The 27,018-nt window shown below is 41.2% G+C and overlaps 1 protein-coding gene across 1 annotated transcript in view; it reads left to right on the forward strand.

The window, feature by feature from the left end:
• Window positions 1-27,018, forward strand: part of LOC119649891 (frizzled-2) — a 354,344-nt gene that overhangs the window by 216,844 nt on the left and 110,482 nt on the right. Inside the window, exon 3 of the mRNA XM_038052281.1 lies at window positions 15,165-15,260. The gene's annotated coding sequence lies outside the window, so the exon portion shown is untranslated. The remainder of the gene's footprint in view (window positions 1-15,164; window positions 15,261-27,018) is intronic.

Here is a 27,018-nt window from a genome sequence, read left to right on the forward strand (position 1 = left end):
TTAATAGGTACCAGTCGATTCGAAACACTTCTCCCAGCGAGATACAAGAGCATGTATGCCAGTTTCGTAGAAACCCCACTGTCGGGTGTTGATAAAGTCGTCGAAGGCAATTTTGATGACCTCTTCGTTCCTCAATTGTTATTCCGCCAAAAAATTATCCAAATGCTTACAAAGGCGGTAGTCGGCTGGCGAAAGGTCCGGTGAATATGGTGGATGAGGCAGAGTCTGATACTGCAATTCGTTCAACTTTTGAACCGTTGTTCTGGATTCATGAGGTCGTTCATTGTCGTGAAGGAGTATCACATCATCTCTGTTAAATAATCTCGGCCGTCGAATACTCAATTTTTGGTGCATTTCTTCGAGTTTGGCACAGTATTTTCGTGCATTTATCGTTTCTTCAGGTGCCAAGAAAGAATAGTGGATAACTCCAGCTGTAGACCGCCAAACAGTCACGATTACCTTCTTCGGATGGAGGCTCGGTTTCGGCATATGCTGCTATGGCTCATCAGCATTTAGCCACTGTGCTGATCGGCGACAATTGTCGTATAATATCCACTTTTCATCACATGTCACTATTCTGTGCAAAAAGGGATCGCTTCTGTTGCAGCAGAGTATAGAACTGCAAATTTCCATTCGAAGCGCCATGTTTTGCTCCGTAAGGGCTCGCGGAATCCATTTGTCGAACTTTTCCACCTATCCAAATTGTTGCAAGTACCGGGAAACTGTCACTTTGGTTAGACCGGTGCTCACCTACGGGTGTGTTATCTGGTTTAATTTGAGTGCTAGCCAAATGGAGAAAATAAGGATCTTTGAAAGGAAATGTCTGCGTGCTTGCACGGGGCTTAATAGGACTGCTTCGTCAAACTATGAGCACTATATAACTAATGAAGTGATGTATGCAGCTGCTGCTGTGCCAAGAATCGACACAATTATCGTCAGATTGATTCGGAATCATATAGTGCGATCTGCTTCGCATGGTGAGAACCCTTGGGTTTCGCAGCCGTTCTACCCAAATGATGGGTATTTCGAGAAAACTCTCACGACAGGCTTCATTCCTCCCGAAGCGTTCGTGCATCTTGACAGGAATGGTCTAATTCTTGATTCTGCCGGTGATCCGGTTATGTATCATATACATAAACGGGCCACGGACAAAAGGATAGAATACCCCCCGAATTTGACAGTGGGGGCTCCGGGATTCGACTGGAGATACTCCAGAGCGAGAGCAATTGACATTAAGCGGGATGAAAAAGAGAAATCTTTGTACTGGTGGCTGCGGGATGCCGGTTAGCGGTGGCCGTGCTCAGTTCTGCCATTTATTTCTTGGTGGGGCTTTGTAAATATAATATGTATATTTTGAACGGGTGCTGATTTTGTCTCCAGTTGTAACTTATTAATACATACGTTATTATTGTTTTTTTTTTGTATGGATGTTATTGTAAAAAAAAAGAAAAAATGTATAATATAAAATATATAATTATGATAGTTTTAAGAACAATAATTTAAGTTAAAAGTATCTTTTGAAGCGATCAAATATTTATTATTACTTTTATATTTCTTTATTTGCCACTAAGGCCAAGTGAATTCTGTCGGGTTTTTGATCATTTCCCGACAACTTATTGTAAAATTAGATTTTCATTTCTTACTGTTTCTCTTTTCTGTCCGTAAATCGTTATTCAAAAATTTTGAGAGCCCACAGTGACCATTAGATTTAAGTTATTTTTGTTATTTTAAAAGATTGTTTTTTATTGTTCATTTTTCCAATCTGTATACTATTGTTACCTACTTCTTAAAAATAAAAAATGATTTTAAAAATAAAAACAAAAAACAAAACCGGGAAACTGTATACGCCCAGACTGATGTTTGTCGGATTCTACTAGCAAACGCAGCTCGTCATTATCAATCGATGGTCCTGGATGTCCACGTGGCTCACTTTGAAGGTTTGCGTCACCTGACCGGAATTTTTCGAACCACTGCCGTGTGGTTCGTTTGCTTACCGTATCAGCTCCAAATGCGCTGTTAATATTCCTAGTCGTCTCCGCTGCTTTATGACTTAGTTTGAACTCATACAGAAAAAGTATACGTTCTCGGCTCTTTTCCATCCTTTTTTCCATTTTATTCGCTGTTATCACAACGATGGTCAAAACTGAAATGACTCTTTTATTAAATGTAGGAGTAATTATACTTCATTATCCGACACCATCAGCGCCAACTGCTGGTGGCTTGATACAACAAAATTGCAACTAACTTGATTGCCAAATCGGCCATTTCATATGCAACAACCTAATAGATACAAGATGCTATATAATAGGAGTTCTTCAGGTGATTGTCAAGATCATTTGTCGATGCTTCATTTCCATGACATCTGTTAGCTGTGGTTATTGCGGCATTCATTTCCTCCTTATAGGTATTACGGAGGGCTGTGCTGTGGGTGGCTTCAGTGTTAACTCTCACCTGATTGTCAGATGGGATTCTGGGTCGTGTTGTTATTCGAGCCCGGAGCACCATGTCAACGAAATAGTGATCCGATAGTGGTCCCCCTATATGTTCTGACATTCATCAAGGCTGAGAGGTGGCGGCGTTCGATCAACACGTGATCAATTTAGTTAAAGGTGGTCCCGTACTGAGAGGCCCACGTATGTTTGTGGACCGCTTTCTGTGCAAACCAAGTGCTTCCAACAATCATTTCGTGTGGCACTTCTAAGTGAATAATCCGCAGTCCGTTATCATTTCATTTCATTTATCGGTCCCTATCCAACACATCTTCTGCGACGCTGTTTTATCAGCCCTATATTGGGACAGTGTAACTGCTAGCTGCTTGGCAGCTCCATCTCTGTACAGGGGGCGCACATTACTGCTAATTGTTGGCGTGATCAGAGCAGGAAAAGTGTATGACGAATTACAATCCTCACGTGTGATTTATTATTCCTCAGATGTTAATGAGGCACGACAGATGAAGTACCCTTTCATTCTTAACATATGCCGGTTTTATCGAATGGGAAATATGAAGAAATTGGTCTTCGTGCCGGCGGCAGACTCATTGACTCTTTCAATTGAACTATTTGCGATGGTCTCAATAATGCTCTAGTAACATATTATATAACAATCCCGAAGCGCTTCTATCTTCGATTTACCCTCCCGATTGCCTACCTTTGTAATGGCACCTCTCGGGTTCGGATTTTCGTGTCTTCTCCTTAAAAGTGGCGAAATTGGCAGTAATAGCTGGGTTTGACAGAAGGTCAGGCATCACAAGTTAGTTCTCTTGCTCGAGTGTAATAATTTCAAGTCTGAAGGAGGTTTTAAGCTAAAATATTGATATCGTCTATCTGGCAAACCAAAAACGAAGTCTAGGATGAAAACATAAATGAAATAGGAAATAGACTAACCATTCACTACACCAATTGGGGCGAATCTTTCTCTCGCGGATTTTGGCCCTCGGATTCCTCTGTTGTGGACTAGCCCCCAGTTTTCAAGAAAAGCATCACAAGTTGCAGCTTTGTTAAGTGCAGAACTCATCAGACGATGCCTCTATATATAAGGGAACAAATACTATCTTATAAGCATTTTGGTCACGCTGGGGATTTCGGGTTTGAAATCTTCGCTAATGTGTCAATCACAAAGGACACTAGTTGTGGAACGGCACGTTATCCGGACTGCATCAATGGCTTCATTGGCTGATAACAACTGTGGGGAAGGTCGTTGCCGCCAACTGTGGAATTTCAGTGGAATTTCAGTTGCAGACCGTGTTTCATGGAGTGACCACTTCATTTTTGGACAGATAGCTCAATCTCAGCTTTGTTCTGAGAAGCTAAAAAAGTTGTTGTGTGTAGCACGCTGCATGTTGAATATCCTGCGTGGCAGTGTTTTTGATGGAATAGGGAGAGAACACTAGCTTCATAAACATTAACGGGGGCACGGAACGGGTTTGATATACCTGTTCCACTTGAATATCAATCTTCGGGTTGCGGTAGGGCAGTTTAAATCTGGGTTCTCCAGCACTAGGTATTGTCATAGTGTATTGATGAATTTATATAATGCGCGATCAAACGCCTTTTCTAGATCCAGGAATACAACGTAGAGAGGGTGTTGCTTCTCACGGTGTTTCTTCATGAGTAACAACGCTGTGAAAGCGTCTCCATTTAATTCACGGCAAGCCAATGTATTCCCGACGTTGTTTCAACGGCGGTTTGAATCGCTGATCTTGAGTGTAAAAAAATCGATAATAATTGCATTCCTGACACCGGTTGCCCTCTGACTGCTTGTTAATCTTTGAGATGACTCGCAATGACGATATACTCATCGGTAGGCTCGCGTCTTTGTATCGAGTAGTTTCCAGAAGGTATCTTTCTCGGTATCGCATTCTTCTATCTATAAGGTAAAGAAATGAATTGGCTGGCTAACTGAAATAGCTCGACTTCTTCAATGGCATCATGGAAATCCTGAAAGTTAGCAATATCGGCACTGTATCGAGTACGCCGGCTACAAATGTGCAGAAGTTGATAGCCACTTTTATTGCTTTCACATTCTAGATATTAAGGCCTCAAACCACTTGAAAGACCGACCAATTGAGGAGAAACTTCCCCCCACTTTTTTGGTCCCAGGGCCGTGGGATCCTCTTCTCAAGAGAGAAGGCCATGATTAGTGCACTAGTAGGTAGGTGGAAGATGGAAAATTGTTAAAAGGCACATGATTTTCAGACTTATTTATTTTTTGGAAACAAGCCTGTCATAGCTTCAAATTTTATTTTCCATTCGCCGGTGTCAAATCCCAGCTCAAACATGGCCGCAATAATAACGGAAAAGGTTTAACGATTTTCATAAATTCCCTATCCCTGAGTTAGCACTAAATTTACTCAAAAATCAGTTGATATTCAGTTAATCAGTATAAGTATCAAATCATGCAGACTTCCGATAATCGACTAGTAATGAACTTGCGATTTGATTAAGGTAATCTTATTAGAAAGTATCGCAGGGGAGACACTTTAGAATTCTGTTTAAAATTGCATTGCTTCGGATGTTACTTCCCTTAGTTGACAAAAGTATTACGTAGACACTAGCATTCAATGATTCAAATATCCTGTGCGCGTTTTGCATAATACTTTGATCATAACGCGGATGTGTACCGGAAAGTTCCTCTTCTATGCTATCATAAATCTTTTTCGTGTCCCCTGTCATGTTTACCTTATCAACATCAAGGAAGCGTTCTGCTGGCAACTTTTATAACCTCGATCAACACTAATAACAATAACATCCTCGCTTCTAAAACGCTTCATAATGACGAAATCTATGAGTGATACCATGACCGTCTGGTTGTAAATAAAATCTGGCTCAATAGATTGCAGTGAGCGCAAAACCGGGATGTCTGGAGTTCCTTATTAAGGCAGGGCTAGACGGGATATCGGCTACTGCACCGTTGATGGTGATGATGATGATAACCATGTGCCGAGATCCATGTTTTGAGTGATGAGGAGGCGCAGAAGTTTTCCCGTCTTAATCGTTGTAGCTTTGAGAAGTTAGACTGTGTGCCTCTGCACATGTTGACAGTTCAGTTCTCTTCCAGCCTGGCAATTTAGGATGGTTCCAAGCCAGTGAGGACCTGGCCGAAGGCGTATGTCAGTGAACATGGAACGTTCGATTCCTCACACATCTCCATGATGGTCAGGTCCTCAATTATTTGCTCCGAAAATACTTTCGGCAGTATGGCCAGTTCAATGCTCTTTGCCACATTAGCATTGCTAACGGTGAGTCTCCTGGCTTCTTTCACCTCTGGTCTCTCCGAAATTTTCCCCCTTCTTGGGCTCGGGTTTAGGATTCTTGGGAGCATTCCTCTCTTCTGGGCCGGTCTCCGCTGATTCCCGCTTTCTTTACTCCGATGATGAAGGTTTAGGTCTGTCCTGGACCTTCTTAAGGGTCTGTTCTTCTTTCTGACGTCTGATATAAGGACGTCAGACGTACTCTTACTGCTTTTTGAGCAGGGATCTTTGTTGGTTGCGGTCTTTGTAGTACGGCAATGGTGACCGTAGCTTTACTGCTTGACTTCCGAACTTTTCTCTTGTTAGGTATGGTCAACTGGCTCTCAGTGCTGTATGCGGTTTGAGTCCCGTTTGTTTATTTTTTTTTTCATCTTTTTTTCTGGAGTACTCATATAGTTCAGTAAACTCTGACTTAACTCAGAAACAAGAGTGAGCTACCAACAGTCCCCAGATGCATAAGGAAAATGTTAGCTACACTGTGGGACTGTGGGGTTCGCAATTCTTTCCGGTTTTATATTGACGTAATATCTATGTCTCTTTTATCATCCCTCGATCACGTTGTAAGGATAGCTCCGCACTTCGAATTGCCGTTAAACTTTCTTTTAGCGTCAACAAAAATAAAATGTAGCGCGGCAAGTTAGTAGTTAATTTCAATCCAGGATTGCGTCAATTTCTTTTAGTAATTGGTACACCGTGTTTCCTGCCCTCCCCGATATTCCATTGCCCTTTAATACTCCCCGGGACTATAACATCTGCAGAAAAACTCACCTTCAAAGCTCATTTCAAACTGTCTCGTCAATTTCAATTTAAAAGTTGCTTTTCCCCATTCTACAGATTCTACCTTTGAATGGAAGAAGGAAGCGAAGCAAAGGAATTAAAATTAAACAACGTCCCGACGGTGGCAAGTTCTACTTACTCCTACGGCATCTGTACTTCTTTTTGTAACGAATCGAACAAAAGTTTTCTATTTAAAACACACACTGAAAGGAACTTTTGTCGTGCAAAAGGGGCGAATGAACCAACCACGAACAAATTCCCATTGCAAAACTATTTCGTTCGCCATAACAACATTTCTGCCGGCATAGAATAAAGGGTGAACCGACTTTTCAGTCTATTCGTGGTTCCATTTGCCGGCACATACCTTTTTTCGCAAATAAGATTTTCCACTGAATGCAGTAGAGTTTCATATGCTCGTACTTCCAGAACCTATCACGTTTTTAACTTCTACACGTCACCCAATATAACGAAAATCTAGTTACACGGTTACAAGCGACTACCTAACGTTTCAATTCCATGGAATAAATGGAGCTGAGACCTTGTTTGCTTCAGGGGTCATATTACTCAAGTTTTTCCCCTGTGCATCACGACAGGAAAATTTCTAAAATTAAACAATCCATGACGACCTTTTCAACCACATCGTACTCCGGAGAAGTTTACCACCGGCTGGAAGTGGCTAATGCTGGAGGTGCACGTTTCGAATGTACGATAGGAGCCGAGTTTGAATTGGGCAGCATTAGAAAAGATAGTGCGATACTCGAAGGATAAGTTCCCTTGTGTACGTTCCTTTAAACTTTCAACTATTCCACTCGATTGCTTTGGCATGCTCTTATTAGTCGGACGTGAGTTTATTACGTAGGGGATTAATGCAGGCTTGTGGATAGTTCCAGGGCAAACATTTGATTTGTGGGCGAAACGGGAAACAACCTTCACGAAATAAACTGTATTTTGCCCTCCTCCTCATGTTGCTCGAGCTGGCTTGATAGCGATACGCATTTCCATAAGGCAAGCTCATATTCTTCTTCAAAGGATTACTTTCCGTCGTTAGCATCGACCAATTCAGAACCATTTTTGCAACAGCTTCCCCTGGAGATCCTAACCTAACCGTTAGATACATCAAACCTCACATTCTTGGGGGAAGTTATGTGCGATGAAGATAACGACAGTGGGTTGACGTGGACTTGTGATAACTTTTGACTCTCCGCTTGAATCGTATCTAACGTTACAGTTGGGCTTCCTTGTTCGAACCCGCTCCCCTTATGTCATCGATTTCTCATCTACTGGAGCTCGGTTCGTGATTGTACAGCTACGGACTATTCCCCCAATAGTTTTTCCTTCATTTGAAATTTCGTCGCTCCATACTATGAGGTAAGGCATAATGAGAAGACATACAGGCATCCATACCAACACTGACATTTCCAATAGAAAAATCAAAAATAATTCCATGTAATAGTCAGTTGGAAGATTGAGGAAGGATAAAACATTTTCAAGTCTTCGGGAAACTTCTTTCCTTATTTTTAGCAAACTTTTTTCTGCCGAGCGAGTGTACATCTGATGGCCTTTCTCTTCTGTGTCTGGACTTCATCATTTCAAAGTTGGGTTTCACGGAAACGTTGTATGAAATTCGCCTCGAAGAGATGTTAGGCGAAATGTTACTGAGATAAAGCAAAAGGTTACATTTGAAATTTTAAGTCACGAAATTTTGTAATTTAATGCCGTGCAGGGAAAAGATAAGGTTTTTGTTGTACGTGTTACATATAGAATAGGTAAGGGTAATTGGGTCGAAGTTTTCAGAAAAGTTTGTATCATTTGCGGTAGGTCTTTGGGAAATATCCAATATATTTGGTCACGAAAGTAGAATAGGCCAAGAGAGACATGGAAGATTGAGTTTAGTTTTGTTTAGCCATTAAATTTTAATACAGCGTGGCTGTAATTCCTAATGAGATGAAGATCCGCGATGGTCCGACAGTAATGTGTGTCGTTGGTAAGACATACCTTGCAATTCGATTGGGTGTAAAAGACATAGAGCAATTAATTTTTCGAATAAAACTCAATCCATTTTGTTGGCCGTTTTGCTTCCTGTCTAAGGTTGGGTTGGGTTAAATATTTCTCGCATTTTTTATTGAGCAAATATGCTGCAACATCAATTGCAGCCGGTTAAATAAAAAGAATGTTCCAATGGCAGCAAGGATAATGCCTTGGACATTTTACATTCAGGAGAGAAGCTGATGTCCCAAAACACAGGCAACAGCTAATTTTAATGCAGGATCCCCAAATCGAGCCTTGGCCTGCCGGATGAATCGCCTCCAATTATCTTCATCTACAGGCCGTGTCCTCTAGTTAAAAAATCTTAGAATTGATCTGCAATCTGCATTCACTGCATTTCCTTTTGGTCGGCTACCATCAGCTCTGCCATCCAGCACTTGTTTTCCGGATTTTGATTAGCGTCGATGCTATTGGATCGTCAATTAATTCATACAATTCATGATTGTATCTAATTTGCCAGACATCTGCTTCCTTTAAGGCTCCGAAAATCTTTCGGAGGACTTTTTTCTCGAAGATATTGATCTGCTTTTCCGACATTTGTGCCAAAGTCCAAGTCTCGCATCCATAGAGCAGCACGGGACACGTACTTTATTGCATCTGTGTACTTTTCTCGATCTCATTATGGGGGGACCTCATAAGAAGCTTTATGAGCAATAGTAATCTTCTTTTTCTTCAGCCTTTCTCCCTTTCACAAGCTAGGTCGGTTCATCGTGATCGGCTTCGCCATTTGGCTCTTTCGAATGCCCTTTTTACCGCGTTCGCGTTGAATGTCGCAGCTGTTGGCACCAGACCGTCGGGTTTCTTGCAGAGCGCAGATATCAATGCGCCTTTTCCGAAGGGCTCTTGTGAGGTCCTCGGTCTTTCCAGTTAAGGCACTAACATTTAGCGTGCAGACATGTATTTGTTTTGTTCGTTGTGTTCGGACTAACTTGCTTACGTCGTGACGCCGTCCATGCATCAAGAACCCTTGCCTATTTCTCAACAGGACCGGGGCCCGTCCTGCCGCGTCGACTAAGGTGGACGCCCTAGCATTTCTCCGAGGCTTGTAACGCAATCCGATCATCATGTTTGTAACGACATTCTATGCATTTTCTTGGTCGACCTGTCGCGGGGCCTGTCACCAAGAAAGATCAGGTAGGATTTAGCATAGTGGAATAACTCCAACTATACTCTATTTATCTCTTTCCCTGATCTCGGCATTTTATTTTTGTTTTACTGAGGATAGTACAGAGTACGTTGCCCCGTAGTCTCCTCCTTTACCTGGGCTTGGGACCAGCATACTATGTTAATAGCATGGCGGAGTTTGAGCAACAGTAATCCACCTTTGGATTTCGTGTTTTTCGTTTCCATGCATCGGCAATAAGGCGCCTAGGTAGACGAATTGGTCCGCCTGTTCAAAATTAGACACGTCGTTGCAATGTTCTGCATGCTAGTAGCCGCCTTTAGAGTTTGAGTCATGTATTTCGTTTTAGATTCATTGACCCTGAGCCCCATCTGACTCGAACTTTCCGAACATTTTCTTTGCATGATGTATCGATTGGGCAAGGATATCCACGTCGTCTGCGTACGACTGGTATCAACTGAGGCCACCTTAAGACGTATTCGAGCACCAAATTAAAGAGGGTGGGGTCGAGACCATCCCCTTGCTTCAGTCCTGACATTATAGAAAAGCTTTGTGTCACTTCATTTTAAATTTTAACCTGGCCCTCGTTGTTAATCATTGTGGTTTTTACTAGTTCGACCAGCTTCGGTGGGATTTTTAGCTCGGCCATCATTTTGTACAGTTCATTACGATTTACCCTACCGTGTGCCTGACAGAAGTCAACGAAATTTGAGTGCACATCGTTGTCGATCGTCCGGATCTGAAGCTACCTTGGTTTTCTCCGATGATGTTGTCTCTATACTCTTTCAGTCGTCGTTCGATTATATTCGTCAGTACCTTGTAGCATGTGTACAACAATGAGATCCTTCTGTAGTTTCCGCAATGCAGACGATCACCCTTTTGGTGCACTGCACAAAGTACACTTTTCCTCCCGCTGGCAGGTATCTGTTCGGTTGTCCAGATTCTGCTGATTGGTTTCGACTGACGAGCTCTACCCCCTTCTTTTAAGAACTCGGCTGGAATGACATCGATTCCGGGGGTTTCATGTGATTTTAATTTAAGCAACGCTGCCTTTAGTTCCTACACCGGGGGTATTTGCGCTTGGAATGGCAAAGTGGTGGAAATTTTTCGTCGTTGCGGTCAAGGGGTGTTGAAAATACTGACTACATCTTGCTTTTAGTTGAGTCACGTCGCCGATGATATTGCTATTCTGACCTCTAAAGAGGGTGGTTCACGGTTTAAAACCTATCCTCATCTGTTTCACTGTGCTAAATGCAACCGTACGTTGTTCTTCTTCAAGCTGTCACCAAGTGTTAAAATTTTGTAGTTATTGGACTTTCGTTGTCGTCTGCAGATCTTCTTACCGTATAGCGGTTCATCTTTCTATTAGTAGTAAGTTAGCTTTGTTTTTCTTGTTCATCGATTCCAGGCATTCATTGAACCATTCGTTACGGTTCCTCCTTCCTATATGCCCAAGGGTTTTTTAGCTGCACTCCGGATATCATCCCTAATTTTTCGCCACAGGACCAGTATGAGGTAGCGCGTCGAAATGTGCCTTGATTGTGGACATGTATGCCACTTTAATCCTGTCGTCTTTCAACTTTTCCACATTGATTTTAGGAGTCTAGCCCCTGCCGCTGCGGCTGTTTTTGGCTACTCGACAGGGGGAGAGAAATACTCCCTCTAATGTGATTTTATTTATGTTTTAAAGAGGGAAGCAAGTGGAGCGGGCGATTAAATTTTTCCTGTTGGCGAAGTCGACGAGTCTTTCCCCATTATCGTTTGTTTCATTATGGAGGCTCAACCCTCCTGTTATGCCTGTATGGAACAATTCGTTGCCAATTTTAACGTTGAAGTCTCCCAATAATACTTTGATATCATTGGAGGGCAACCCGTCAAAAATTCTGTCCAGTCGGGTGTAGAACTCGTCTTTAATGGCTGACCTCAATCAGTATTTCATCAGTCTGGCGGGCAGGCAGAAATTATGGCAAACTGATCGTCTAGGGTGTCTTTATGGCAATGACTGGTCGTCGGATACCAGTCGACTCAGCTGTGAATGAGTACCTCAGTTCAACCGGGGTAATAATGTCGGGGGAGCGCAATGCTGACCACATTGTCTCCTACAATGTTACTGTGTATCGTTACGGTCTTGAATGAAGTGCTCTAACACTCGTCAAGGCTCTGATCCAATGTGGATCGTTGCACCAACGATTAATATTATTATTAACAAATCATCTTGTTTACACTGAACACGTGAGTCCATCAATCATTTCAGCAGTCCGTTTTTGATGGATTGACTTATGGTAGGCTCTTGAAATACTGATCGTGTAAGGTCAGCCAACAACATCACCCTTGTCCTCCGTTGGTGCATGAAAGTTGATATACCACACATTGAAAAATTTTATGTGGAATAAATTAAAACAGATTAAACGGATTCGTTCATTAATCGGTTTGAAATCAGCCTCAATTGTCTAAATGGGTTGTTTATAACAAAGGCGATGTCCAATTGTCTGCTTCCTCGCTCTTTGTCGCTGGTAAATATTGTGTAAGGTCCGCAATCATTTGCTTCACTCCCGAGCCTATTTCGTTTATTGGAGCGCGAGTTGCTAATGTTACGGGATAGTTTCTGAAGATGCTCCCGCTGTGCACCCGTTCGAAAAAGGGATCGCAAATTCCAAGACCCAAAAGATTTTACATTGCCGAAGTCGTTGCCTTTTGATCCGCCAAATTCGAGGTCGTATTTAGGGTTCCTGGACACGTTGACATTTTCCGAGAAAGCGTTGTCAGCGCGTCGCTCAACCCCCTACCAGAAGGACACAAGTTTTGAGTCTAATTTTTTTTTTTTTTTTTTGAAGACCATTCTTAGTCGCATCGGGTGCATCCAAAACTTCTGCGTTACTTAACATTCTTCAAAGTCTTAAATATTGCACCGGAATCTAGTAATCTCCCCGCCCTATAATTTTATTACAGAAAAAGTTCGATGCGCTTTAATTGGTTTTAAGCAGTATTTGTATGCAGAATTATCCATTTGCTAAAAAATTGGATAAATATATCACCAGGGCGAGCTCCTCTAGTCAGTCGCAATTTCAAAACTTATTAACTAAACGAAAGTATGCATCAAACAGTAACACGTTCTAGATGCGTCCGTTGTGGACTTTCTGAACCCTACACTTGACATTTTTGTCAATCAATACAGCCATCCCGATGAAAATTTGTTGCATGGGTGGTGGGTAGGTTTGAATTCAGTCAGTTCTGCTATATTCATGCAACTTTCGCGAGGGTACGCTCCCGAGAGGTTTTTGGAATGTCCAATCCTTCACCATGATGCTGAGCTTCCGCTCCCGGAAGCTCGATCATCTCCTTGTTCCTCCGGGGCTGAGGGCTTCATTTGCCCTTAACATTTCCACATTATTTTTCCAGAATAGCTATAGCCAAAATAGATTAAGATTAAAGAAAATTAAATGTTATGTCCTATAGAACGACACTCAATATCGAGCCCCGCGAAACTCCTGCTGCAACGGTGATCCGTTTCGATCAGTTTAGTCAAGCGGTTAAGGAAACTTTTTTAGGTTCTTTGACCAAGTAAGGTAAAGTCAAGTTGAATGCAGTTTTAAGTTTAAATGTCACGGCAGATCATCAATAGTAGAAGGCACTTCATTTAGACTGTTGCTTTTTAGGGGGAGTCGGAAAATTTATTACAAATAAGCCTCTCTCTCTGAGTATGCATATGGCATCAAAGAGGCAGATCGCGCGGTATAATGATGGAACTCTTTGGTTGTTTATTGGGGCTTAAAAACAAGGTTCGAGTTCATCGTTCTACTAATAGATATACCACTTATGGCGGCGTACTCACTTGTCCGAATGGTCAAATTCTAGGTCGGTCTTATTATCTACATTACTTTTTCCGAAAATAACACTAGACAATCCTCTTTCATGAAAGTGGATACGTTTTTGAGGGTTTTGTGCCATTGTGGTCATTGTTCATTTAAGTATTGAACGCTCTTTTTGTAAGACAAGTTTGAAGTTTGTAGGGTCTGCGCTTCCACTCATTGAATAAAAACTTTTTCCTCTATGCAGGAACCATGAGTTCTTTTTTAGCAGTGTATACTGTTACTATGTCAGTAAAACCAGCCCATTTGAAACAACTTCAGCGAAACCTGGCTAAATATGTAGAAAACTCATAATCTTGACTTATGAAACACCAAAAGTTTGAGGGTTGCTTTTGTCCATAAATTGATGATTTGTGTTCGTTGTTGTCGTCTTCTTGTACCTTTCTGGGTCCGTCAATTTCACACTGCTACAAACTGTGCAATCCAAACGGTCTTTCTAATGCTTCGCTCAAATTCACCTGTTGGCAGGAGTTTGTTAACGTCATTTTCCTGAAGGGTGGACTATCTTCTCGCCCTTATTTCGGCGTGCTGTTCTGAAGACTTTCCGGGAAAACTTTTGGTTGTCATACCAGGACGTATCTTCAGCTCAAGTAACAAAACTTCATTTAGGAACGTCCGATTCGGTTGATTTTCTGAAATTGATCAATTCTGGATTGGACATGACATCGCGTTTTTGGAGATGATAGTCAATTTCGGAAGTGATCTACTTACCTTAGTCAGCTTTTTGTACAAAACACCCGATTCTGCCCCTCCGTGATGTTTTAGGATTTATCTTCTTAAGCAGGCATACTGTTGCTTCCTTCTTTTTTTGTCGTAGTTGGCACCACGCTACGAGCCTAGTAGCATAGCATATACAGTGAAACCTCTATTTGCCGGACACCTTCGGCGCAAGTCATTTTGTTCGTTATTCGGAGGCGTCCGAAGGTGCCTTCCATATACGATGTAGTAAAAAGGTAGCGGGAACATAAGTAGGGAATATAATCAAAAACGCCGGAAAATCTAATTGGGGAAAATGCTTGCGCGCCAGGAGAACTTGAATGCAGCTAACGACATGGTAGGATGGACTCAGTCCAGGTTGAGAGAGGCAGACGAGGCGAGAAAGGGACAGTGCTACCCAGCTAATTTTCGCTTTGCTGTAACATTGACCTAAGAACCGTTTGCACGAGATGTTAACCTGGTGTTGTAAGTTAACAGAATACCTCAGCTGTCATCTCACATCTAGCATTTGCTCAACCATAAGCGTCTGTCCAACCAATTCACTACGAGGCTGGTTGATAGCTATGGAGGTCTACCGACTGCAAGGTCTGAATCAATTCGTTTGGCAATAAAAAGAGATCGTTACTCGCTGCTTGTATGTCCGAGCTCTCGAGTCCATTTGTCCTTACCAAGGCAGAGTAGAAGATTCATTCAAGACGGTATTCTAATTGCATATTCAGTATGATTTGCCGGAGGAATATAATTGGTTGTAAAGATTTTTATTTTGGCAAAATTATTAAATTGAAATAAAAGTTCCCAAAGTTGAATAACAACGAATTTAAATTTTTGCACATCCCTTGTTTGTGAAAGTAGCATTAATTCAAATCATTCCCTTCTCTTTCAGGTCAATATCATTCCACGCCACTAACTCCGTTCATCTCTTTGCGAGAAAGGATCAGTCGACGCCAGAGCATTTGCTAACTGCAATCAATATAATAAGGTATGTTACACATTGCCCTAAAATATGTTCTATAGCCCATAAAGCACCGAAAAAAGGCAACTTTCTTGCTCTGGATATTTAATATACGTTTCTCCGGGCTCTCAGTATCCCGAAAACCACTCAACTCTTCATCCTAAAACGATTACCCTAACTTTTTCCCTACACTCATTTCCAAATAAGGGCGGCATCGTAGGGGTGGATAAGGAAAATGCCTAACAATATTTTTTAGGATCCCTCTGCTCCGTGCATGCTCTATGAATCACGTTCCCCGACATTTTCATGCCGAGCTAAGCTCTGAGCCCATAAAGAAGACAGTCAATTGCTTAACATAATCCCACTCAGGTTTTATTATTGAATTTGTGTCACACAAGCCTAATTGGTAGTAAATTGCCATAAATAAGAGGAATGAAACGTGGTTGGGTAGTAGGTGACGTGGCAATTCACAAAAAATAGGGGAAATACAGAAATATTAGCCCGGAAAATTTGCGGAAACATTAGTTGGGCGAAAGGAGCTGGTACGTGGGAGAAATCCAAAGCAGCTTAGATGTACAATTTAGCACGAAACGAGGAGCTAACATGCAGAGGAAAATTATGATCCACTGGGGGTAGAACGGTGGTGTGCTCTGATTCATTCAAGTACTCGCCGAAACGAAACCAAAAGAAGAACTTCGATTTGGAGGAGCTCCTTGAGAGCCCCACGAAGCGCTACTTTATTCGAACCATTCATTTCTCAAGTTCTCACTTTTCCTCTGCGATTTCCACTCTTACCCTGATTTTTCGCATTGAAAAGCTGAATTAACTTCAATTTTAAAATTTTCCAAGCAATCACGTTTCATGCTCGTTTTAGAGCGGACCAACACCGTAACTCCAGGCTCTGCAACCGACCAAGCATATTCAATTTTGTGAAGTTTTATATTTTCTTTTTGGGAAACTGCTTCTTGTTTTTGTATTTATATGCCGTTAAGATTTTTCTTTCACTTCTCTGGGGATTTCTTCCAGCCGACCTGTTCGTAAATCACTTTTATCCCGGACTCTTGGTCCAAGTTGAGAGGCGGTAAAATCTTCGCGTGAGCCACTCTAAACATCCTTAGCATGGATAGCTGAATATCCTGCCAAGCGAGTCAAGTAATCTCTCGTTTGCTTCGCTTTCTTTGTTTTCTCCAGTGTATAGGGAATATCCTCGTGCCGCAGACGACCACCAGCTTCTGTTCTGTAGCCAGGCATATACCCAGGCCATGTTAACCTTAAAAGCGCTTCCTTAAACAGGAAGAAAATCACTTGATATCGCTCCCTCGCTGTTGCCTGTTATTGTTTTCGTTGTATATTTTCACCAAATTTTAAGGTTTCAAATCACGTACAAATGGGGATGGAAAATGGATTGTTGGTGTGTAGAGACCTCAAAGGCATGATTTTGTAATAAAGGTTGTGTTTTATTTTTAGTTAGTTCGGTGTCGAGGTGAAATGTGTATATTTAACAAGTTCTCGGGGTCTTGTGTTTCTTTCCCTCGTATCGAACAATGGTTCATTTGAACTTTGCAATCAGTATTATATCAAATTGTATGGATACATTCATTCTATAGGTTTCTGTTTATTGTTCCTTTATGTTCCATGGCAAAATGTTGGATTGGCGAAGTGGACAACATTCAAGTCGGAAAAATTCCTACGAACTTTATTTGTTGTTCTGCATGAAATCTTTTCCACTAAATATGAAATTAAAAAGTTCCGAATTTGCGGGATCTTTCTGGATTTTGTAGCACTCAGGACAACTTATAACATGTATGTAATTTTGCAATATCTTGAGAATCCCTAGGTACGATATATAAGTTTCCTATGCATCAATTTCATCCTCCTTGACAACGTACCCATTACAAATCTTCTCCTGATTTACGGCAAAAATAACCATTCGTAAATCATTCTAATGCTGTAATTTAAGGGACGTTCGCCAACCTAAAATGTGACGAAGCAATTTCCTATCATATAATAGTCCATTAGCAAATGGTCGTCCCTGAAAATTGCTGTCGAACCAACAAAAACCAAACAGCTGAAAAAAAGGGCCTAGAAAAATTACCCAACCCACTGGATGGAAACGAGAGAGAACAGATAAAAATTGAGGAAGTATATGTATCTCCAACGACATCATTTATCATATCCAGAAACGATTTTGAAAGTTCCGCAGGCATATCGAAACCATTTTCCTCTTCACTACCAAATCGGATGGCAGACACGCAAAAACATTAAAGCCCAGAAAACATTTTGATGTTGTCCCACTTCTTGATTTTTTCTAGGGCACTCGTCCCTGGGGGATGATGATTGCTTCTGTCGTCGGAGTTGTCCCTTTTAACTGTCCTCAAATCGGACTTTCTTATATAAAACATTACGTACCGTCATTTTGAATTGTTAAGCCTTATGTCGGTATGCTAAAAAAAGTATTGGGCTTTTTTAGTGAAAGGAAGGATGAATGGTAACGTTTTTCGGGAGATATGGATACAAAACGTGCATATAAAACAACATAAGGCATAAGAAATGGTCATTGATGGAACAATAATGGGGGACGAGAAAATAAGCCCCGAAATGTCAGGAGGGTGTAGAATAGAGCGGGGATGTATAATGATAATCCCAATGGATTTAGATATGGATATTTGAAAGTCATGTTCTCAAATCTCCTGGATACGGTCGTTGCCTGTTGATGGAAACTACATTTGATGAAAGGTCGAAAATCGATCCTCATTTTCTATAAGCTGCAATTGTGGATAGGTTTTAGACTTCGCCGTGAAAGTAGAATCAAGCTTTCGACCTTTTTCAGGAAATTCAGCTCCTAAGTTGTCGAAAAGAGATCGACTATTGTGATATTCGTAACGCTAAGCACATCAGGAAATAGGATGACAACAGAACCCAATAATCAGGGAAATGGATTCACAAGAGTGCAGAAGACAAATGGCTAGATTGCTTAACGCGAAAATGAAAGGGAAAATGCACTAGCATGAATGGCCAGCACATCAGCAAAATGCTCTGTCGAGAGTGCTCAGTTCATTAGGAAAGTATGCTTGCGAGAATGTTCAATACCTTATAAAAATGCGCTGACTAGGACGCTAAACCTATCGGGCTAGCGGGAATCCTCCGCCCAGAAGGATGCACTCAGCATGTCAGGAGACTATCCTACACCTCAAGAAAATATACTGGCAAAAGCATGAGTACATTAGGAAATTGTAACAGTTGGAGTCCGAATGCATCGGAAAATGTAGTAGTGAGATCGCACAGCACCTCAAGGAAATTAGCAATCGTATGAGTACTAGTTGTGCGCAAGCATCGGTAGAGTCCACTAGCCATAGTTTTCCACGTATCAACAAAGTTCACTATCGAGAGTGCTCACTTTCGAGAAAATACACTAGGAAATGAGGTGATAGCGAAAAAAAGCGAAGTGGAGTCCTAAATTATAACGTGGATTGAGCTGTTTGGCGCATTAGCTAAACCCGTCCTGCATACTTTGAAAATTAGTGTTTACTCGCTAATCAGACATTAAGTGCGACCATCGCATCAACAGTATAGCAGGATAGTCTGAGGTCAGCGGCTGCTAAGAACTTCTCCTTTCACAGTCGCTAGTGGGGCGCCGTCAGGAGTAGGCAGGCAGTCTGTCTAGCGCGTCCTTGCATTGCCTTACCAGTCATCAATGGCCGCTTGGTCGCCAGTTAGGAGAACTTTGATACTACCGCCTGACTTCCATTATCGCTAGTACCTCCACATAGAACACTGAAGAATCCTGGAAGACCGTACAATTCAACTATCCTGTGCGTATCCGAAAAAAAACCCGCACTCACTCCACAGGCCATCCTTAATCCGGCGGAGAAAAATACTGTGTAATTACCTTGCAACACATCGCCAGTCTTCCACCCTGCCCTGGCCGAAAAGCCCACAGAGAAAATCCTCTTGAAGATGGACTTGAGTGTGACGTAATCCGTTGAGAATGCTGAAGTTTCCCAGGCATTTCGTCTAGGATGTTCCGGCGGTTTGCTGTTTAATATGCGGGCTTGCGTAATCGGACAGTGCTGCACGCTTCAGCGTATTTAACAAGGCCTCAGTGTGAAGAGTTTCACAACTGATATGAAAAGGCCAGGAAAGAACTGCAAACAGCCATTAGGAGAAGCAAAACTGAACAGGCTTATACATTATTTCGAATAAAGCTCAGGTAAAACTGTTCCAAAGTGGTTCGCTGAAATTTTCAGTACGTGCTTTATAGAAGGGAGTGCAACAAAAGCTTGTGTTAATCCTGAAACTAAATAAGTCTTTGGGTAATCCTTCGTTTTATAGGCCTATATGCATATCAAACGGCACCGGCAAACAACAATTTTTGAAATCAGATATTGACTAGAATACGCTGGTCTGACTGGGATCATAAAACCGAAGTAGTTCTGATCTCCAAACAAGGGAAACAAATGTCGATAAAGAGCAGAATTGGTGACCACACGATACATCCGCAGCCATCGCTTAAATGCCTAAAAGTGATGATTGACCCAAAACTAAATTTCACGCCGCATGTTGAGAGTTCCTATATTGTTGTGAAAGGCGATGGCCCCTCATTTCGAGAGTTGCCCACTCTGCCATCCTAATGCAGTTCCTGCCTGAGCCACGACATTGAAGCGAACGTCGTGCGCTAAACGTACAACATCAGAAGACAGCATGTGTAATAGCATCCATGGTTCCAATCGACACTTTCTAGAATGACTCTCTTTTCTATAACCCAACATGCGAGTATGCAGTCGGCGGGCCCTGTACCTATCGTCGGCAATACGAAGTGACGTTACCTGAGAATATGATGGACTACATGCTAGCCTCTCAAACAACTTGCAGGATGGTAGCAAAATTAATGAAGGCGATCCACAATATGCTGAAGAAATTTGTAAATAACAACACGATCCTGCTCCGAACCGAAATGGCAGTCGCACGGGGTAAGCAAATGAGAAGGTCGTGGATTTAGTGAGTAAAAATCTAACATATTCATATGGCAGAAGGTAGGTTTGCTACTTTCCTACTTTCCAATGACGAAAAACAGACAGACAGTAAACCGATTTTGACAAAATTTTATTTTACACAAAACCTTAAAAGGAAAGGGAAGCTCGTCGTTTCTAAATATACCGACTCGGTTTACAGATTATTGGCTGCCGTTCAAGATAAGCTACTCTGTGATAGGTATCAAAAATTTGATATAACATTTTAGAAATTGACACTGGAGGGATATGATTTGACGTTTCCCGATAGGCATTTATTTTGACGTATCACAATTGAATTTTGAAATTACCTCGTATGTAGGACTCAAAACTTCGCTTTTACTATTACTTAAGGGAATTTGCTTTGTCTATATACTCCTTAAAGTGCCTTCGCTCATCATATTTATTGTTGCGAATGGTTTAGCGAATGGGGATGATAGGAGCTTTGAGGTATCGTTTCATTGCCAACTCCCGACGAGCTTTAAAGCATTTATTTTACATTAACTTATACAACCGTACTGCACAAATAATTATCGAATAATTCCTTCAGCTGGTACAATTCATAACCGACGTGATCTGTTCCAACTCTAAAACTAGACTGACTTTGTGGGCCCACTTTCGGTCCTTCTATACCCCGCGGAACATTCCAGAAAGGCATGAAGGCACTTTACTAGAAAACTACTTTGCGCCTTTGACAAGATCTACTTATTGGCATTAGAGTCGTCTGTTAACAATTTTCCTATCTAAATATTCGCCCTACTGTTATACAATTTGGGTGTCCTGGCTAATGTCCATTACTACAATTTATATTGATATCACATATAATTTTCCAAGTGATTTTCGTCACACTGTCCATCGCCTAAACTTGTTCATCCCGAACAAGAATGATTACTATTTACCTGGTCTCCGAATCGTGCCCACTTCTCCAGGTACTCCAATTTCATTTCCGTCCAGCTTTGTCCATTTCGCCTAATTTAGTTAATAATGTCATTAAATTCCTTAATTTCCCAACGAAGTCCTTCCAATTTCGATTGCGACTTTTATTTATCTTCCTTCTTGGGATGTAAACTCTGGAACAATACCAGTTGGTCCTCGAACGAGTTGTGCCCGGATAACGGCTTTGCTTCAATTATAAAATCCCTTTCAAGTGTAGTTCTAAGGTCACATATCATCATCTCCCTTCGTCTTCATATCTTTGGGTCTTTTTCGAACTTATATTGATCACATAATCTTACGCAATCTGATCCTAAATATGTAACTCAATGGAACCGCCGCTAATTATTCGCTATAGTTCCAGTGATATCCAGATGCTTACTGGTTACTACGTCATGATGTCCCAAAATAATGTCGTTTGCTCGTAACATTTGTACGGCTCCATGACCTTCAATTGAACACGTATCTTCTTACTTGCAGAAGATTCTGCCGTCGTTCCACATAAATCTTAGCTAAGCAACTTTTGACCGTTAAATCATCCTAGCTTCCTCCCCGGATCTGCTCCTCCAAATTAATTGTTGCCTTTACTTTTAACACTTTTCCAGAGCTTTGCCATACCTGCTCGAAAGTCAGCTTTTTCTCTATCGTAGCACTCAAACACTACTGGATCGCTCTACGAGACTCACTCAAGTTTCTTCTTTTTTTTCAATTTTCTTCTATTTATCACTTCGCTTTCTTCACAACAATTATCGCAGAACTCCTGTCTTTTCCGTGTCCATTTATCCATCCCTTCTACTTCCTGCAACGCTTCTTATAATTCCGTGTTAAATATCTTCCTCTATTCCAACCCTGGCACTCGCTTCTAAAAATTCGCATAAGTGTTACGCTCATCAATTTTACAACCGAAACCGAACCATTGCCTTCAAGTCGCTAAGCGAGTTGTACACTGTTGTTAGATTCTTTGCCGTCCAGCATATGTCGCTTGCTACCTCTGCCTCTTAACGGTCTAAAGTTCTTATCACTCGCCATCTCACAATTTCCGTTTGCCAACTTATCGCTTCTTGAAAAGTCATCTCCTCCGGCTCTGTACTGTCCCGTCAGGTATGGTCATCCTACTTAGAAATTTCTTGCTGCTGTTTCGTACCTTCTCACATGACATCCTCCTGTCGATTTACACCTTCAGTTATGACCTCCCTTTCATGGTCTACTGCTTCTTGGTAGTTTCGATCCTGCTCTTTAGTTACCTCCGGCTGATCACATCTTGTGATTTTCGAATATCCTGACTTTTACACTCATGCAACTTGGTAGCTTCCTCCTGCCATTTTCAACTTCTGGGATCATTTCTTCCGTCGGCCTTAGAATCTCATTGGCGTTCCCATGCTGTATCACTTCCTTATGTATACTCCCTTCTCGATAGACCGGCTTTCCATTCTGCCACTCTACAGTTACCTCTTGCCTTTCCATACGTTTCTTAGGCGATTCTTCCAGATACTCTGTACTCTTTGTTTGTTGTTTTGCTACTTTTCGAATATTTTCCTTTCGTTCTTCAGTTATCTTCAACCTACTCTGAAACTCTTCTTAAAATTCGGCTTGTCGTTTTGTCATCTCTTCCATAAACTTTGCTTGCCTTTCGTCTTGTTGCTTCCCAGATTCTTCTACTTGCTTTCTTGATTCCTCTTATTACTTTTTAGTCAATTCTTCCATTCTATATGTAGCTTGCATTAGAGCTGCTATGTCTTTGTTGTTTACCGTTGATACTCCAGCTGCTTCCTCGCGTTCGATAGACAGTGTAAGCTCACGCTGGAATTCACGTTCCTCGACGTTAATACCTCGCAGACTCCAAAGTTTCACGAAGTTTATTCGGCAGTTCTACTTTAGTTCCTGTCGTAGGGAGCTCTAACGCTGATAGCTCCCTTTTCAGCTGCTCCACTTTCAGGCCCTCGAATTTAACCATCGTGGCTTACGCAATCCCACCGCTGTCAGCAATTGTGATCAAAAATCGGATCAAAAAGAAACTACGCCAAGTCTCAAGGCAGCAACTTTCAACATTCTTCCAGGAGGTGCACAAAAAACAAGCAATGGATAACACTAACCTACTCGGGTCGGACGCACAACATCAGAAAGCGGCTACATAAACCTGGATTTCGGGTCACTTCGACCAGCAGACGATACCTACTTAGAACCCGGTTACAATCAGTCAAGGACAAAAAAGCGGCATTTATAAGATCTCCTGCTCAGACTGCAACAAGATTTACGTAGGGCGAACAAAACGGCTAGTCCACACCAAGGTATTAGAACACTTAAAGGAGGTCGAATCCGTTAGAAATAAAAATAACCCAGCCATAAGGTCCACGGTTATCAGACATATAATAGAGCAGGGACGCCATATGTCGTTGGACAATGCCAATATCTTGAAGGAGGTGAACTACGTTAGGAGACTAAATTCCTAAGAGTGTCTCCACATCTCGAAAATTCTTCCCGAAAAAAGGTTAAACACCGACATGGGCAACAATTTTTCCACCTTGGTGGATCTTTTGGGCAGGACTAGGAGAAGAACAGAAACCTAATTAGGATTTTATACAACACAAGAACAGCTATAAAAACCCAAAACCTAGAATATAAAACACTGAAGAAGGGGACAGTTGGTCCCCAAAATACGTATTTGTTTAAATTAGATACTTTTAGCCAATAAAACGGAAAAATATCTTCCAACGCAATCTTTCATGTTACACATAATTTTCTAAAGTGATTTTCGCCTCAATATTAAGAAATGCCGCAATTTACCAGCCCGTTTTTCTTCTTAACTGGAATGAAAATTAATTATAATTTGCGCCAGGGACGGATGATCCTTTTAGGGAGTTGAATATTCTATCTGATTTTGTATCGCTATTGCCTGGGAAATTTCATAGAATGGCAAGGTATTGTGCGCCGCTTCCCCATAATTCAGTGCTTTATTTGTGACTCCTTTTTCCGTCCAACTATTGCTAGCTGATCATTCGAAATCGCACACTGTCAGTGCTCCCTAATGGCTAAATCGTACATCCAGTTGATAATAATGAAGCAATAGCAACAAACGAAATTGTAGCAAATGGTTTTTATGAGATGCTGAAGATTAGGGAGATAGTTAATTGGGACAAATTTTTTAATTAGTTTCTGAACTATTTATATACTGACGAAAACGTTATTTTTATTATTTATGAATTCAAGTACTGGGTGTGGGTACTTGAAATTTAAAATTAATAAAATCAAGAAAATGTTTTGGTATACGAAGAGAATATTGGGGACGGTTGGGTAGACGTGACTAGGGAAACAAAGGGGCCCTAAACGCTCTGCATAGTCTCACCAGACAGGCATCATACCATAAAAATCTCCTATGGTGGTAACATCAAATGGTAAACTTTGGTCATATTTTGCCTAAATATAATACTTTGGGCGTAAAACTGTAGATCTAAACTAGAGTACATTGCGAAGTAATAAAAAAAAAGTCTAATATTTTCCACAGAGTTATCAAAAACTCAAACAAGTTCCAAGCAGGTGATCTCACCCCTCATTTAGACAAAGTACGTGATCTAAGTGCTTTTTCGCAAAACGGTATTTTACGTAGATAATTCTAGATTGTTTTAATTTATTTATCTTCATTGCTTAGTAGCCTAAAAGCGTTGGCCAAGCTATGCATTTGTGTACTATTGTGACGCTAATGGGACCCAATCTGTTAAGTCAACCATGGATAATCTTGCTTCCTGTTTATTAACAAGCTATGGTACTTGTTTCTACAGAATGCTTCGACTACGTTACTGCAAAGGTAAACAGCCAGTGAATAAGATCAAATAGTTAACTTGCCACCTTAGCTGGGTTGGTATTCCGTTCAACAGCAAACATAATTCAGAGGCTAAGCTCGATAAATATTCCTTACTAACGAATTCTGCGAAATCTGCAACAATGTATTAAGAGAGGTGAAAAGTATCCCTAAGTCCACAATAAAGCCAGTTCTTTAGATACGGTAGTTTGGAGAAAGATTATCAATAGACAATCCATAAGCGTAGTCTATACTTCACGGCCACATATCAAACGCGAAACAAGATACATCCTTGCAATATGGATTAGAAACTGTTGCTGCATTCCACAGCCTTTTATCAACAACAATAGCTGCAAAATCAACATTGCACGAGGCGGATAATTTACTGGTAATTTGGCCCCTTTCGTGTACTAGCTGCAACAAAAGGTGACTAATGCCGGTTAGCTGGTTTATCTCTCCTTGTATAGGATGCGCGCGGTACGGCTACAAGTCAACAATACACTTCTATAAATGTAAAAACGCCCATACCGAATGTTGAGCTGTCGTGCCTTATGGAAAGTCATAATAAATCTGATTATCCCACAAAATATACGTCGTTGGCGGGCGGACTGTCTTGTACAGGGAAATGAGGTGTTTTCGTGGTATCCCCTTGGTTTTCTTGACAATATTTTCTTTTAACTTCCTTTTAATTGTCTCCTATTGTTCGCTTATTGAGTCATTTTTTCCTGGCAGTTGGTTCGTGTATTTAAACTTTTATTGGTATTTTTTATATTTAAATTGTGGTTTGTTGCACGACTTTAGGTGTTTTCTCCACCACTTTATTATGTATCGAAACAGCAATAAAGAAGGGGATGTGGGTTTGGCGAAGTAGACAATTTGTAAGTCACTGCACCGTCAAATACGGACATTGTGTATGGAGAGAGAATACATTATGTGACACATTTTACTATCAATTATTTTCTTAAGACTTGCGCTTTAGCTACGTTGTGTGTTGTACCCGGTATAATGTCAGCCATATCTTATTTTATGTCCTCTCGCACGCCAGAAAAACATACACATCAGAGTTTCGCTTAAAGATATGTTTTTCAGATTTACCACATGGACCAGGGTTCGTTCTTGGAGAATTTCGGTCCCTGTCTTCTCATATGTGGTAAAATGTTGTGGCATATGTGATTCAAGATTTTTACTTTTTTTCTTGAAGGCCATAAATATAAAATGACATTTTTTATTTAATCATAATTTTACTCAAGTCGTATAAGTTGGTTTAGTCGTATAATTGTCGATTTTACGATCGTATAAGTGTTTTGTCTTAAGTGGGATATTGTTATTGGCGGAGGTTTTTTATGGCGATGACTTTTTATTGTCATTAGTGTCGATTGTGAGAGTAAGCAAATTGAGGACAAAACTAATATGGAATTGGAAAGACTGTTTATTTGACGGTCATTGGTTGTTTGGACTATGGGGTATACACTAAGTTCTTTAAAAAAGCTGAATAATCCTCAAGGGAATAATTTGTAATTCTATCGATACCACTTTCGCTGAACAATCTATATAACTCTAGCCAAGTAAACTTTCGGGTTAAGGTTACGCATATATGGAGGAATACAGGAAACGTGAAGGAACTTATATACTTCTCCACCAACCAACTGACCAAACATAAAAGTGATTGTGTCATGTCAGGTTTCTAAAGTGTCCTGTTGAAGAGGATGGTGCCCCTTACATTGACACCTGTATCGCGAATCACTTTCTCCATGGTCAGATTAAAGAGGACTCATGATAGGGCATCCTGCTTATGTTGAATCGTCTGGAGAGTGATCCTGATGCTTTTATCTAGCCTCGTAGATTGCTCAGGATCAGCCTAGTTGGTCTTATCAACTTCATCGGGATACCGAACTCCCTCATGGCCTCCCTCTGCTATGCTCTCATAGGCGGCCTTGAAGTCAATGAGAAGATGTTGCAACTAATAGCCACACTCCCAACAGTTTTTCCATTCCTAGTCGCACAAAGAAAATCTGATCTGTTCCTGATTTGTCTGAAGTAAAGTTGC

Source organism: Hermetia illucens, chromosome 2 (assembly GCF_905115235.1).
Source record: "Hermetia illucens chromosome 2, iHerIll2.2.curated.20191125, whole genome shotgun sequence".
Taxonomy (NCBI): domain Eukaryota; kingdom Metazoa; phylum Arthropoda; class Insecta; order Diptera; family Stratiomyidae; genus Hermetia; species Hermetia illucens.